The sequence below is a fragment of the Giraffa tippelskirchi genome, chromosome 7 (assembly GCF_054371585.1).
Source record: "Giraffa tippelskirchi isolate mGirTip1 chromosome 7, T2T-mGirTip1v1.2.pri, whole genome shotgun sequence".
NCBI classification, from domain to species: domain Eukaryota; kingdom Metazoa; phylum Chordata; class Mammalia; order Artiodactyla; family Giraffidae; genus Giraffa; species Giraffa tippelskirchi.
In genome coordinates, this window is record NC_137281.1 from 73,276,442 (window position 1) to 73,291,034 (window position 14,593).

General features: G+C 43.3%; 1 non-coding gene across 1 annotated transcript; it reads left to right on the forward strand.

Annotated features, from left to right (window-relative positions):
* Positions 1–752: 752 nt before the first annotated feature.
* Positions 753–825, forward strand: TRNAG-UCC (transfer RNA glycine (anticodon UCC)). Its single transcript has one exon. It is a non-coding gene; the product is annotated as a tRNA-Gly (tRNA).
* The last annotated feature ends 13,768 nt before the right edge of the window (positions 826–14,593 follow it).

The following is a 14,593-nucleotide window of genomic DNA, read 5'->3' on the forward strand; positions in this document are numbered from 1 at the left end:
CTGTGAGATAATGTTACCAAACTGAACTTGGGTCTGCTCACCCGCCACATGGACACCAGCTCATGGAGAATGGAAGTACAGTGGTTTCTGCAAGTGTCAAGCAAGAACAAAGAGCTCGTGCTCAAGACTCAAAACTTCTTAATACCTTTTGGGGAAGGGTTTTTAAAGGCAACATCTGGAATGAAGGTTGCAGCTTGTGGACTTTCTTCTGATGGGCTGGTGGTGTGGTCAGAGGGTAAAGTTTTGGGAATCTTAATTCTCAACCCGGGAGGAGAAGGGGATGACAGAGGATGAGATGGTTGGATGGCATCACCGACTCGATGGACATGAGTTTGAGTAAGCTCCCAGAGTTGGTGATGGACAAGGAAGCCTGGCATGCTGCAGTCCGTGGGGTCGCAAAGAGTTGGACATGACTGAGCAACTGAACTGAACTGAATCCTCAACCCCCTGGTTCCAACCAGTCTGGGGTCTAATGCTGGTGGTCAGCATACAGTCACTATACTCCATCTGTGTAGGAATCTTAGTGTCTGCAGAACAACTCAAAGATATGCCTCAGGTTGTTATATATATCCCTTGGGGAGGAACTAGAACTCCTGTTTACTGCTGAACTATTGTTTCTTGACAGCTTTTCCTTTGTTTCTGCATCCCCTCACTTTCCTAATTATTAACTGCTTGAGTCTGTTCTTTGGAACTCAGGAAAGACCTAGGAGAGTAAAGTCTTTTTTTCCTACAAACAAGAAATATGGGGAACTTCCCTGGTGGTCCAGTGGTTAAGACTCTGCACTTCCAATGCAGAGGGTCCAGGTTTGATCCCTGGTCAGGGAACTAAAATCCCACACGTGTTGGAATACGGTCAAAAGAAAAAAAAACGGAAGTGGGGCACAGAGGGGCTTTTGTACCTGGGAAGGCCCCAAACAGTCCTGCTTGGTTTCAGTTCTCTCTTTTCTTTGATACTCCTCAATCCTGAAGGGGGCAGGTGGAGAAAGAGTAAATAAAGTTTTGGATAGAGAAATTAATCGTAAACTCAGTCAAGGGGACTCAGTTCCAATCATATATGTGTTGCATTGTTTGTGGTAATTTGTTGCAAGAGCAACAGGAAACTAAGACAATAGAATACTCTCCACCTTTCTCTGCTGAATCATTTATACCACTGGCCACTAAATATCCAGGTCAGAAACTCCAAGTCAGCTAGTGACCCTGCCATTTGAACTCTTCTCACAACATAGGAGACACCACGCCAAAATGCGTCTGGTGTATGTTTTCATTATTGCCTTTTTTCATAACAGCCTTTTGGAAAAACAGGTTTATACAATCCTTTTTCATGGTAATAAAATAAGAAATCTTTATAGATCAAGACCGTATTGGCAGAGACCACCACCAGAGGCTCCAAATCAGCAACTATGTAACTAACAGTTGTCACATGTCCAGCTGTTGCCTGTGCTCCTGGAAAACTACTGTGAAAGTCCCTGAACTTCCTGATTCAGGTATTAAAATAGAGCTCTTTCAGTGCTATGGGGACTGGCGTGAAAAGGCCAATGACTCCTCATCAGACTAGGAAGGAAGTTGTGCAGCTAATGCAAGATCCACGGAAGCTGATCCAGTCTGTCAATGTGGAAGGTTAATGGCCCAGGGCTGGGTCCCCATTAGAGAGCAGGGCAAGGAGGGTCTTAACTCTGTTTTCAGCTGAACACTTTTGAAACTGCCTTGCTGATTCAAGGCTTCCACTGTTTCAATGCCAGCCAGCAGGATAATGATTTAATTAATCCTCCTGTTGAAGCCAGTGGGAACCCTAAGCAGTCATTCATCATTGGAAACCTTCACCACAAAACAAATTCAATTGATTTCTGCCTTCTTTTCCCATTCTCTGTGGAGAGCTGAAAGAGTAAACCACTTCTAGCTGGTTAAACCAAAGATCCCTCCAGGAAGGCTTCACTGACTAGCATTTCTGGGGTCCAGAAGGCGCTTGGTCCAAATAAATCTTGTGTGTTTACGGCGCCAGGTGTCAGGTCACTTTTGGAATCTTGTACCCTCTGTGCTCTGGGCAGTCTCCTCCATTCATACAAGCGGGAGGCTCCTATTCATTGATTAAAGTCTACATTTTTCCTTAATGGCTGTTTCTGCAACCCTGCATTGTAAGGAAGACCATATAGCATTAATAATTTGTACATGGGAAGATAGCCATATAAGACCAGGCATGTATACTCCCATGGAATTTTATCCCTGCCATATCACACTAACAGCTCATGAGTGTGGTCAACTCAGATCCCAAGATCTTCTTCAGATAAGCTGAATACCGAGAGAATAGAAATGGGACAGATAAACATACGTGAAAGAAGGAAGTAGCTCTGAAACCTTGAGAACTAGAGGAGAGAAAAATACATGAAGAAGAGGCCTAGTTAACAGCATGATGATGTTGAGTGCTAGGCCACAGAAAGCAACAGTGCTAAAGGGCACTAGAGCTCGTGCTCTGCAACAAGAGAAGTCCCTACAATGAGAAGCCTGCGCACCACAACCAGAGGGGAGTCCCCACTCTCTGCAACCAGAGAAAGCCTGCACACAGCAACAGAGACCCAGCATAGCCAAAAATCAATAAAATTGAAAAAAATATATCATCACTACAAAAAAACTCTACTTGGGAAGACCTTCATTTACACGCTTTCATCACTAAGTGTAACTACATTAATAAATGTGGTTTATTATTTAGTTTAATATTTCAATCGGTAAATTCTGAGATTGGCAAAGATGGAGCATAAGATGATTTGGATTGGCTGGCTCTCTGCAGGTTTAATGAACTGCTTTTGCAAACAGGACTTGGATACAGAGAGCTTCAAAGTATTGAAAAGTAGCAAGCATGTACTCAACAGGAAAAGGGAGTGAATGAAGATGTGAAGCACCAGCTCTGAAAGGTGACCACCCTATACTACCTAGTCCTTCTTTCCTTGCTCCCCTAGGAGGTCTTGAAGGCTGGGTCGGAGGTGACATCAAGTGGCTATATTTGCAGGTTGGCAATTTAACTTGATGCAATAACACTCCAGAGGTTGTAGTTCATTTTAACAGAGGCCTGGAGTGAGTGCAACTTCCTCAAACCATAAAGAAATACACATACAACGGCCAATAGTTATCTATCAATTGAAAACAGTTATAGTTAAGTGGGATATAAAGTTCACAGATTGTACCCAATTAAAAACTATTATGGCTAATGTCCCACTAATTATCAGCAAATTAGTCAGGATTTCACAAAGATTAGACACAATTTATTACTTTTGAGGTTTGACAACTCTGCTGAATTATGAATCATCAGAGAAGACAGAATGATATGTTACTTAACATAAGACAGAAGCAATAGCTTCCTACATTTTGTCAGCCAGCTGAAAAACTGATTCTTGAGGACTGACACCAGAAAACTGATTAAAAAAAATCCATATATATATAAATATTTTAAGAGAACTGAAAGATATGAAAATCGAAGAAAATGTTGGCAAAAGAAACAAACACTATGAAACACTGATACCTTTCAAAGGCTGTTGATTAGATTCTTATGTGCAATTTTCTTTTCAAATGACTTAAGAAAGTAAAAAATTAATAAGACCATGAGAAGAATTTACCATTATTTTCAAAAGCTCTAATAACTAAACTTTTAATTAAATATAGCAATGATCACTGCAAAAACTTGCACTATTTTCATACAAACAATATATAGGTATTAGAAATATTAAAAATAATGTATAATCTCACGATCCAGAAAGAATCTGTTAACTTTTTGGTGTGTGTGTTTTCAGACTGTTTCCTATATAGTAATGGTTTGGGGCAGAGAAAAGAAATCAAGAGGCAGAGAAGAAACCAAATATTAATATGTTTTGAGGATCTGTTGAGGAATTTTTTAAGGTATGTATAAACATGGACGATTATTTTCAAATAATTGACACATGTGAACATTTGCACAATAAATAGTAAAAACTAGAAGACAATGAAAACATCCCAGAGAATGACTAAAATTAGATAGTCCAAGGTGTGCATGTGATTAGTGCTTTTCAAGACATGAGTGGTAATCAGTTTGTAAGTAACAAAATTAATATAGTAACCTTAGCCAGTATTAAAATGAAAAAGGAAGTGGAGGGAGAGAAATAGAATAAAATTGGAAGTACCTGTAATTGCAGTAATCTGTAATCTGTAAAAAAGTAATTCTGAAGCTTTTGTTTCAAGTGTGTCTGAGTAGATATGTGTATGTACATGTGCTTAGTGAAAGGCTGAGGTGAGGTTAAAAAAAAATGTATGAATGCCACAGCAGTAGACTGAAATCTGATAGACTATGTCCTCAGAGAGTAGAGCAAAGTACGCGTGGAGAAAGGATTCCCCTTCCAGGTGATAATATGGTCCAGTCCAAAGGGGAATAAGAAAGGAGAAAGTCATTGCACCCAGTGAGAACCTTACGCTCTGATGCCACGTTTATCCTGCCTGGCTAATGGAGACAGATTAGCCTGCTGGATACACCATCAATATCTTAGAGGTTCATCACTGTCCCCCTCATAAAAGAACTGCCTCCTTCAGAACGCTTCTGACTCTTCACTGCCTTCTTCAGAAGCAGTTGAAATATTATGTTTCTTCTGCCTGGTTTGCCTATGCCTGGCAGCCCTGACTAAAAATCCCCTTAGCCTTAGGGGATTGGATAGGCCACCACCACCCACCCCCGGGCCAAACCTGGAGCCAGTGGTTCTCAATTAAATTAAACCCAACAAGAACCGCAACGCTGTCAGCGGTTTGGAATATAACCCACTGTGCTATTAAAATGCCAGGGGAACAGTCTGATGTGCTGTGTTGATGAATTGCAGAAATACTGCCATCGCAGACCAAAATAGGCTTGCTAAGGGCAGAGGTCAGGGTGACGCCTGGAGACCTCAGGCCATTAGCTCCAGTCAAATGTCAGCCCTGCCAGTTACTCCTAACTGATGACCCAGGCCACTGCCTGGGGTCCTCTAGGGAAAGCTAGCCATGTGGCAGCTGTCGTCCTGTCTGACAGCAGCGTGCGGTGACCACATTGAGAGGACCGGGTGTCAGGGCTCATGTGAGATGTGAGAAGATGGCAGAGCTCACACACACAACTGTGCAATTCATCACTGCACTGTAGGGGAGCTCAAGATTGGTCTGTGGTTTAAGTCATTTTTGAAAAACAAATGGCAAATGCAGAATCACTGTCATTGTAAATTTTCCTCTTTCCATGAGATCACAGAGGGGGAAAACAAGCCTCAGCAAGAGCCCATGCTTGTTATTAGGCTTCAGGGGATACAAAAGAACAGAGAATGCATCCAGCTGGGGACATCAAACATGATTCCATGTATCTGCAGAACAAATCAGGCAACATGGACTGATTTGCATGGTGATTTTCCACCCACATCTTCTTCCTATCGGTTGATAGCTGCCACAAGGGAGGCTAGGGCGGCTGCCTCTCATTCACCAAATGCTCTGTTTCTCCTCGACTCCTGTCTGTGTCTCAGTCCTCCACGGCCCCTCCAATTCTGAGGAGTAATCTGGAGTCATAGAGGCATCGGGTTCTTTTTTTTTTTTTAATCAAAGGCATTCAAGAAAATTTGAATGTAGAGAGGCAAACAAATTTTAAACAAAAATATTTCCAACAACACTGCTACACATTGTCTTTCCTTCAGTTCAGTTCAGTCACTCAGTCATGTCCGACTCTTTGCGACCCATGGACTGCAGCACGCCAGGCCTCCCTGTCCATCACCAACTCCTGGAGTCCACCCAGACTTATGTCCATTGTGTAAGTGATGCCAGCCAACCATCTCATCCTCTGTCATCCCCTTCTCCTCCTGCCTTCAATCTTTCCCAGCATCAGGGTCTTTTCCAATGAGTTGCTTCTTTGCATCAGGTGGCCAAACTATTGGAGCTTCAGCTTCAGCATCAGTCCTTCCAATGAATACTCAGGACTGATCTACTTTAGGATGGACTCGTTGGATCTCCTTGCAGTCCAAGGGACTCTCAAGAGTCTTCTCCAACACCACAGTTCAAAAGCATCAATTCTTCAGCACTCAGCTTTCTTTATAGTCCAACTCTCACATCCATACATGACTACTGGAAAAACCACAGATAGCTTTGACTAGACATACCTTTGTCAGCAAAGTAATGTCTCTGCTTTTTAATATGCTGTCTAGGTTGGTCATAACTTTTCTTCCAAGGAGCAAGCGTCTTTTAATTGCCTGGCTACAGTCACCATCTGCAGTAATTTTGGAGCCCCCAAAATAAAGTCTCTCACTGTTTCCATTGTTTCCCCATCTATTTGCCATGAAGTGATGGGACAGGTTCCCATGATCTTAGCTTTTTGAATGTTGAGTTTTAAGCTAGCTTTTTACTCTCCTCTTTCACTTTCATCAAGAGGCTCTTTAGTTCTTCTTCACTTTCTGCCATGAGGGTGGTGTCATCTGCGTATTTGAACTTATTAATATTTCTCCTGGCAATCTTGATTCCAGCTTGTGCTTTATCCAGCCCGGCATTTCGCATGATGTACTCTGCATATAATTTAAATAAGCGGGATGACAATATACAGCCTTGAGGTACTCCTTTTCCTATTTGGAACCAGTCTGTTGTTCCATGTCCAGTTCTAACTGTTGCTTCTTGACCTGCATACAGATTTCTCAGGAGGCAAGTCAGGTGGTCTGGTATTCCCATCTCTTGAAGAATTTTCCAGTTTGTTATGATCCACATAGTCAAAGGCTTTGGCATAGTCAATAAAGCAGAAAGAGATGTTTTCCTGGAACTTTCTTGCTTTTTTGATGATCCAACTGATATTGGCAATTTGGTCTCTGGTTCCTCTGCCTTTTCTAAATCCATCTTGAACATCTGGAAGTTCATGGTTCACATACTGTTGAAGCCTGGCTTGGAGAATTTTGAGCTTTACTTTGTTAGCATGTGCTGCTAAGTCACTTCAGTCGTGTCCGACTCTGTGCGACCCCAGAGACGGCAGCCCACCAGGTTCCCCCGTCCCTGGGATTCTCCAGGCAAGAACACTGGAGTGGGTTGCCATTTCCTTCTCCAATGCATGAAAGTGAAAAGTGAAAGTGAAGTCACTCAGTCGTGTCCGACTCTTTGCGACCCCATGGACTGCAGCCCACCAGGCTCCTCCGTCCATGGGATTTTCCAGGCAAGAGTACTGGAGTGGGGTGCCATTGCCTTCTCCATGTGAGATGAGAGCAATTGTGCAGTAGTTTGAGCATTCTTTGGCATTGCCTTTCTTTGGGATTGGAATGAAAACTGACCTTTTCTAGTCGTGTGGCCACTGCTGAGTTTTCCAAATTTTCTGGCATATTGAGTGCAGCACTTTCACAGCATCATCTTGCAGGATTTGAAATAGCTCAACTGGAATTCCATCACCTCCACTAGCTTTGTTCATAGTGATGCTTCCTAAGGCCCACTTGACTTCACATTCCAGAATGTCTGGCTCTAGGTGAGTGTGAGTGATCACACCATTGTGGTTATCTGGGCCATGAAGATCTTTTTTGTACAGTTCTTCTGTGTATTCTTGCCACCTCTTCTTAATATCTTCTGCTTCTGTTAGGTCCCTACCATTTCTGTCCTTTATTGTGCCCATCTTTGCATGAAATGCTCCCTTGGGATCTCTAATGTTCTTAAAGAGATCTCTAGTCTTTCCCATTCTATTGTTTTCCTCTCTCCTCCTGTCTCGCATCTCTTTACACATACTGAACTCCTTTCTTGGAAGCACTGTAAGAAAAAAGCCAGAGATTTGCCACTGACTATGTTCTAATTCTGGCTGGATCTCTATCTGGTACTTTATGGTTTAGAGAATTTGAAAGATCAGGGAAAATCCTAAACTGAACTGAAACTGGATGCTTAAGTACTTTGTTCTTAAGGTGACAAGAGCATTTGCCAATAAATACTGATTGAATTCCTATGGTACTGCAAGGCTTTGCATGTAGGGGACATACAATTTTTCTATTTCAGTGACGCTGTTAGTCAAGTGACAATCAAACCCTCATAACTTCTGAGACAATATTTCTTCTCTCCCACCTTGATGAAATGGTCTGTTCTCAGGTTCATATGAGCCTTTTCTCCAAAGCAGGGTTGGCAAGCTTCAGAGACCACCACTGCCACACTTCTCACATAATCACTAACATGAGAGCACAGAATGGGAGCCCCAGGGCTCCCATTCCCCATGCAGGTGAATGCTGGGCCCTAAGAGAGCCTGCAGGCAGCTGAATTGCACACACAGCGTCTTGTCTGCAAAAGCTTGAGTGCTCTGAAAACGCTTGGGTCTTATGAGCCTCTACATTGTAAAAGGATCATTGCTGAGGTCAAATGACTTCTCTGGTTATTACTCGGGCAACTCAGCAGCTACACCAGAAATAGAATCCTGCCCAGTGCTCCTGACTGCCTGGTGGGTGCTTAAAACACTTCCAACCCTTAGGGCAGGAGAAAGAAGTCACCCATGCAGTCCTCACTCTGAAAAAATACATAAGCTCACCTGGTCTGAGGTTGCAATGGTTGTTGCAACTTAGGGTGTGCCAGCATCCCTGCAAAACCCAGCTCAGTTCTGAGAGCAACCTGAGAAAGTCAGTGCCTTCTGAGTAGCTGGCAGTGCAGGCTGGTGTATCTGTTCTGTTGGAGTGCAGAGCCGTGTTCGAGAGGTAATGGAAACTCCTGGTGGGGGCAGGACTCCCCACATGCACTCAGGCTGCAGGAAGATGAAGGAGGCTGCCCCACTGTTCTGCCCACTTGCTGAATGATTCATGGAGCAGAGGCACTGGCCTCAGAGGGTGGCTGCCCAGTTGTTGGCTGGAGCAGAGGTACCAAGCAGCAGGTATGGTAAAGGCTAAGATGCTGCAGTAAGACTCCTGCATTCAAATCCCAGGTCTCAGGCTTGTTCCTGCTTTCTACCAGTGGGACAGCAGGCAATTTACTATTACTGTCTGCCTGAGTTTCTTCATCTGCAAAATGTGGACGATAATTGCACCTACCTGATAGGTTTCGATGCTAGAATTAAATGGCTAAATGAGTAAGGTACTGAGTACCTGGTATGTAATAAGTATAACTATTCACTATCATGTATTTACTCAAAGGGCTACTTGGTGGCCATTAAAAATGATAGTTGGGACTCCCAGGTGGCGCCAGTGGTGAAGAATCCATCTGCCAATGCAGGAGATGAAAGAAATGGGAGTTCCATCTCTGGGTCAGGAGTGATCTCCTGGAGGAGGAAATGGCTAACCACTCCAGTATTCTTGCCTGGAAAATTCCATGGACAGAGGGGCCTGGTGGGCTACAGTCCCTGGGGTCGCAAAGAGTCAGATACGACTGAGCACACACACACACACACAGAAGTGATGGTTTTAAACTGTGATGTGCTGGTAAACCTTTAACTACCTGTTCTCTGAGGGAAAGCTCTGATTTGTAATGTGTGCTGATTTCCACGGTTTGGATATTTCCATCATGAATGATTTCAAGAGCACAGAATTTGGAAGAAGTACTCTTGGTTAGCTTTCAAGAGCTGGTATGCCACTGGTTAGAAAGTCCAAGTAATAAAATGAAAGATGCTATGATATATTATGTGGAAAAATAAGAAAAAATATGAAACACAAAATCATTATCAACTATGTGAAAATCAAATGTGTTTAAAGAAAAAAAAAAATGCAAAGAAATATACAGAATACTGACCAAGAACAAGAGTGGTGGGCATGTAGTTAACTCTTCTGTGTATCTATTTTTGTTTTCCTTAGAGTGCCTATGTGAATTTTAGAGTGGAAAAGCAAGCAGAGTTCTAGGGAGATCAGCTAAGATAGTAGAAAGACCCTGAGCTCACCTCCTCTCATGGGTACACCTAAATTACAATGATTTACTGAATACCTACCAATGAAAAAGACCAGAACCTACCAGAAAAGATTTTCTACAACTAAAGATATAAGGAAGAAACCACAATGAGACCAGTAGGAGGGCTGGAGTCGCAGTAGAATCAAGACCCATGGTGGGCCACCCACAAACAAAAGAATAATTACAATTGCAGAGGCTCTCCCCAAAGAACAAGGGGGTCTGAGTCCCACATCACTCCCAGCCTGGGAGTCCTGTGACAGGGAGATGAGCTCCCAGAGGGCCAGAGGGGCTTACTTTGCAGAGAGCCAGAGAGCTGTGGAAAACAGAGATTCCATTTGAAACAGCACACACAAAATCTCACACGCTTTGGGACCCTGTACACAAGCAGTAACTTGAAAGGACCCTGGGTCTGACCCAGCCTTTGGTCCTAGAAAGCCTCCTGGAGAAGTGGAAGGCAACTGGCGTTTACCCTGGGGACACAGTTACACGGGCGGCAGCCATTTTGGGAGCTCTTTCCACCACACGGCAACATTCAATGCCAAAGGATGTTCAAACTACCGCACAACTGCACTCATCTAACACCCTAGCAAAGTAATGCTCAAAATTCTCCAAGCCAGGCTTCAAGAGTACATGAACCGTGAACTTCCAGATGTTCAAGCTGGATTTAGAAAAAGGCAGAGAAACCAGAGATCAAATTGCCAACATCAGTTGGATCATCAAAAAAGCAAGAGAGTTCCAGAAAAAACATCTACTTCTGCTTTATTGACTATGCCAAAGCCTTTGACTATGTGGATCACAACAAACTGTGGGAAATTCTTCAAGAGTTGGGAATACCAGACCACCTGACTTGCCTCCTGAGAAATCTGTATGCAGGTCAAGAAGCAACAGTTAGAATCAGACATGGAACAACAGACTGGTTCCAAATAGGAAAAGGAGTAAGTCAAGGCTGTATATTGTCACCCCTGCTTATTTAACTTATATGCAGAGTACATCATGCAAAATGCCAGGCTGGATGAAGCACAAGCTGATATCAAGATTGCTGGGAGAAATATCAATAAGATCAGATATGCAGATGACACCGCCCTTATGGCAGAAAGTGAAGAGAAACTAAAGATTCTCTTGATGAAAGTGAAAGAGGAGAGTGAAAATGTTGACTTAAAACTCAACATTCAGAAAACTAAGATCATGGCATCCAGTCCCATCACTTCATGGCAAACAGATGGAGAAACAATGAAAACAGTGAGAGCCTATTTTGGGGGGCTCCAAAATCACTGCAGATGGTGACTGCAGCCATGAAATTAAAAGACGCTTGCTCCTTGGAAGAAAAGTTATGACTAACCTAGACAGCATATTAAAAAGCAGAGACATTATTTTGCCAACAAAGGTCTGTCTAGTCAAAGCTATGGTTTTTCCAGTAGTCATGTATGGATGTGAGAGTTGGACTATAAAGAAAGCTGAGCACCAAAGAATTGATGCTTTTGAACTGTGGTGTTGGAGAAGACTCTTGAGAGTCCCTTGGACTGCAAGGAGATCCAACCAGTCCATCCTAAAGGAAATCTGTCCTGAATATTCATTGGAAGGACTGATATTGAAGCTGAAGCTCCAATACTTTGGCCACTGATGCAAAGAACTGACTCATCTGAAAAGACCTTGATGCTGGGAAAGATTGAAGGTGGAAGGAAAAGGGGACAACAAAGGATAAGATGGTTGAATGGAACCACCAACTCAATGGACATGGGTTTGAATAGGCTCCAGGAGTTGGTGATGGACAGGGAAGCCTGGCGTGCTGCACTTCATGGAGTCACAAAGATTCGGACACGACTGAGCGACTGAACTGAACTTCTACCACACTTACACCAGGAGTGGTAAGTGCCATTTTGGAATCCTCCATCTACCTTATCAGCCTCAGGACCCAGCTCCACCTACCAGTCTGCCGGCCCCAATTCTGGGATGCAGCCAGAGTCCCCAGGACCTAGCTCCACTCAACAGTGGGAGGGCACCAGCCCAGGAATCCCCAGTTGCACCCACCAGCAAGCCTGGTCTAGCCTGGGGACCAGCCTTGCCACCAGTGGGTAGACACTAGACTCAGGAAAACCTCCACCTCACAGCCTGCAGACACAGTCTCTGTATCAGCAGGTCAGTCCCAGCCTGTGAGCTGCTGGGCCCTGGCTCCAGTCACCAGGGAGCCTGCTCCATCCTCAAGACTGGTCTTACCCACCAGTGGGAGGACACTGCTCCAGGAGAACCTCAGCCCCGCAGCCTATGGACCCAGTCCACCCACCAGCTGGGCCCTAGCAGGCCAACACAAAATTTAGGACACCCCAGACCCCATAGCCAGCTGTGTCAGGAAGCAGCCATATTCACCAGAGGCCCAACACCAGCTCTGGGCCCTGCAGCGACACCCTAGGACCTGCCTCTGCCTGCCAGTGGGCTGGCAAGAGCCCCAGGACCTGGCTTTATTGGCCAGTAAGCCAGTAGCCCCAGGCTCTCCACAAAGCTACAATTATCAAATTGTAGTGGTGTTGGCACAAAAACAGACATACACATAAATGGAACAGAAGAGAGAACTCAGGAATGAGCATATGCACTATGGTCAATATATGACCAAGGAAGCAAGAATACACAGTGCAGAAAATATAGTCTCTTTAATAAATGGTGCTGGAAAAACTGGACAGCTATATGTAAAAAAATGAATTAGAACATTTCTTACACTGTATCAAAAACCAACTTGAAATAGATTTAAAAACCTAAATTTGAGACCAGAAAGCATAAAACTCATAGAGGAAAACACAGGCAGAACATTCTTTGACACAAATCATAGCAATACTTTTTTGGCTCTGTTTCCTAAGGCAAAGGAAACAAAAGCAAAAATAAATAAATGGGACCTAATTAAACTAAAAAGGTTTTTCACAGCAAAGGAAACCATTTGCAAAAATATAACTGATAAATGGCTAATATCCAAACTATGTAAACAGCTCATACAACTCAATATCAAAAAACACAAACAACCCAACTGAAAAGTGGGCAGAAGATGCAAAAGGATAATTTTTCAGTGAAGACATACAGATGGTCAACAGGCATATGAAAAGATGTTCAACATTGTTAACTGTCAGAGAAATACAAATCTCAACCGCAATGAGATATCACCTCATACCTGTCAGAATGCCTATCAACAACAAAAAACACAAATAACAAATATTGGTGAGGATATGGAAAAATGGGAATACTTGTACACTGTTGGGGAAATCTAAATTGGTACAGCCACTTTGGAGAACAATATGGAAGGTCCTCAAGATAGTAAAAATAGAACTACCATATGATCTATGAGCAATTCTGTAACTGGGTATATATTCAAAGAAAACAACAATACTAGTTCAAAAAGATGCACGAACCCCAATTTCATAGTAGCATTATTTATAAGTGCCAAGATGTGTAAGCAACCTAAGTGTCCATCAGCAGATGAACACATAAAAAAGTTGTGATATACATAGACACAATGGAATACTACTCAGTCATAAAAATGAATGAAAATTTGCCATTTGTCCCAACATGGAGGGACCTGGAGGATATAATATTTAATACAATATGTCAGAGAAAGATAAACATTGTATCCTATCACTTGTAAGTGGAATCTAAAAAATAAACTAGTCAATACAATGCAAATAAACAGACTCATAGATATAGAGAACAAATTAGTGTTTACAATGGGGAGAGGGATGGCCAAAGGGGCAAGATGGGGTAGGGGACTAAGAGGTATCAGCTCAGTTCAGTTCAGTCACTCAGTCGTGTCCGACTCTTTGCGACCTCATGAACCGCAGCACGCCAGGCCTCCCTGTCCATCATTAACTCCCTAAGTCCACCCAAACCCATGTCCATTGAGTCAGTGATGCCATCCAGCCATCTCATCCTCTGTCGTCCCCTTCTCCTCCTGCCCTCAATCTTTCCCAGCATCAGGGTCTTTTCCAATGAGTCAACTCTTCGCATCAGGTAGCCAAAGTATTGGAGTTACAGTTTCAACATCAGTCCTTCCAATGAACACCCAGGACTGATCTCCTTTAGGATGGACTGGTTGGATCTCCTCGCAGGCCAAGGGACTCCCAAGAGTCTTCTCCAACACCACAGTTCAAAAGCATCAATTCTTTGGCGCTCAGCTTTCTTTATAGTCTAACTCTCACATCCATACATGACCACTGGAAAAACCATAGCCTTGATGAGACGGACCTTTGTTGGCAAAATAATGTCTCTGCTTTTTAATATGCTGTCTAGGTTAGTCATAACTTTCCTTCCGAGGAGTAAGCATCTTTTAATTTCATGGCTGCAATCACCATCTGCAGTGATTTTGGAGCCCAGAAAAATAAAGTGAGCCACTGTTTCCACATCTATCTGCCATGAAGTGATGGGACCGGATTCCGTGATCTTAGTTTTCTGAATGTTAAGCTTTAAGCCAGCTTTTTCACTCTCCTCTCTCACTTTCATCAAGAGGCTCTTTAGTTCTTCTTCACTTTCTGCCATAAGGGTGGTGTCATCCGCATATCTGAGGTTATTGACATTTCTCCCAGCAATCTTGATTCCAGCTTTTGCTTCTTCTAGCTCAGCGCTTCTCATGATGTACTCTGTGTATAAGTTAAATAAGCAGGGTGACAATATACAGCCTTGATGTACTCGTTTTCCTATTTGGAACCAGTCTGTTGTTCCATGTCCAGTTCTAACTGTTGCTTCCTGACCTGCATACAGGTTTCTCAAGAGGCAGGTCAGGTGGTCTGGT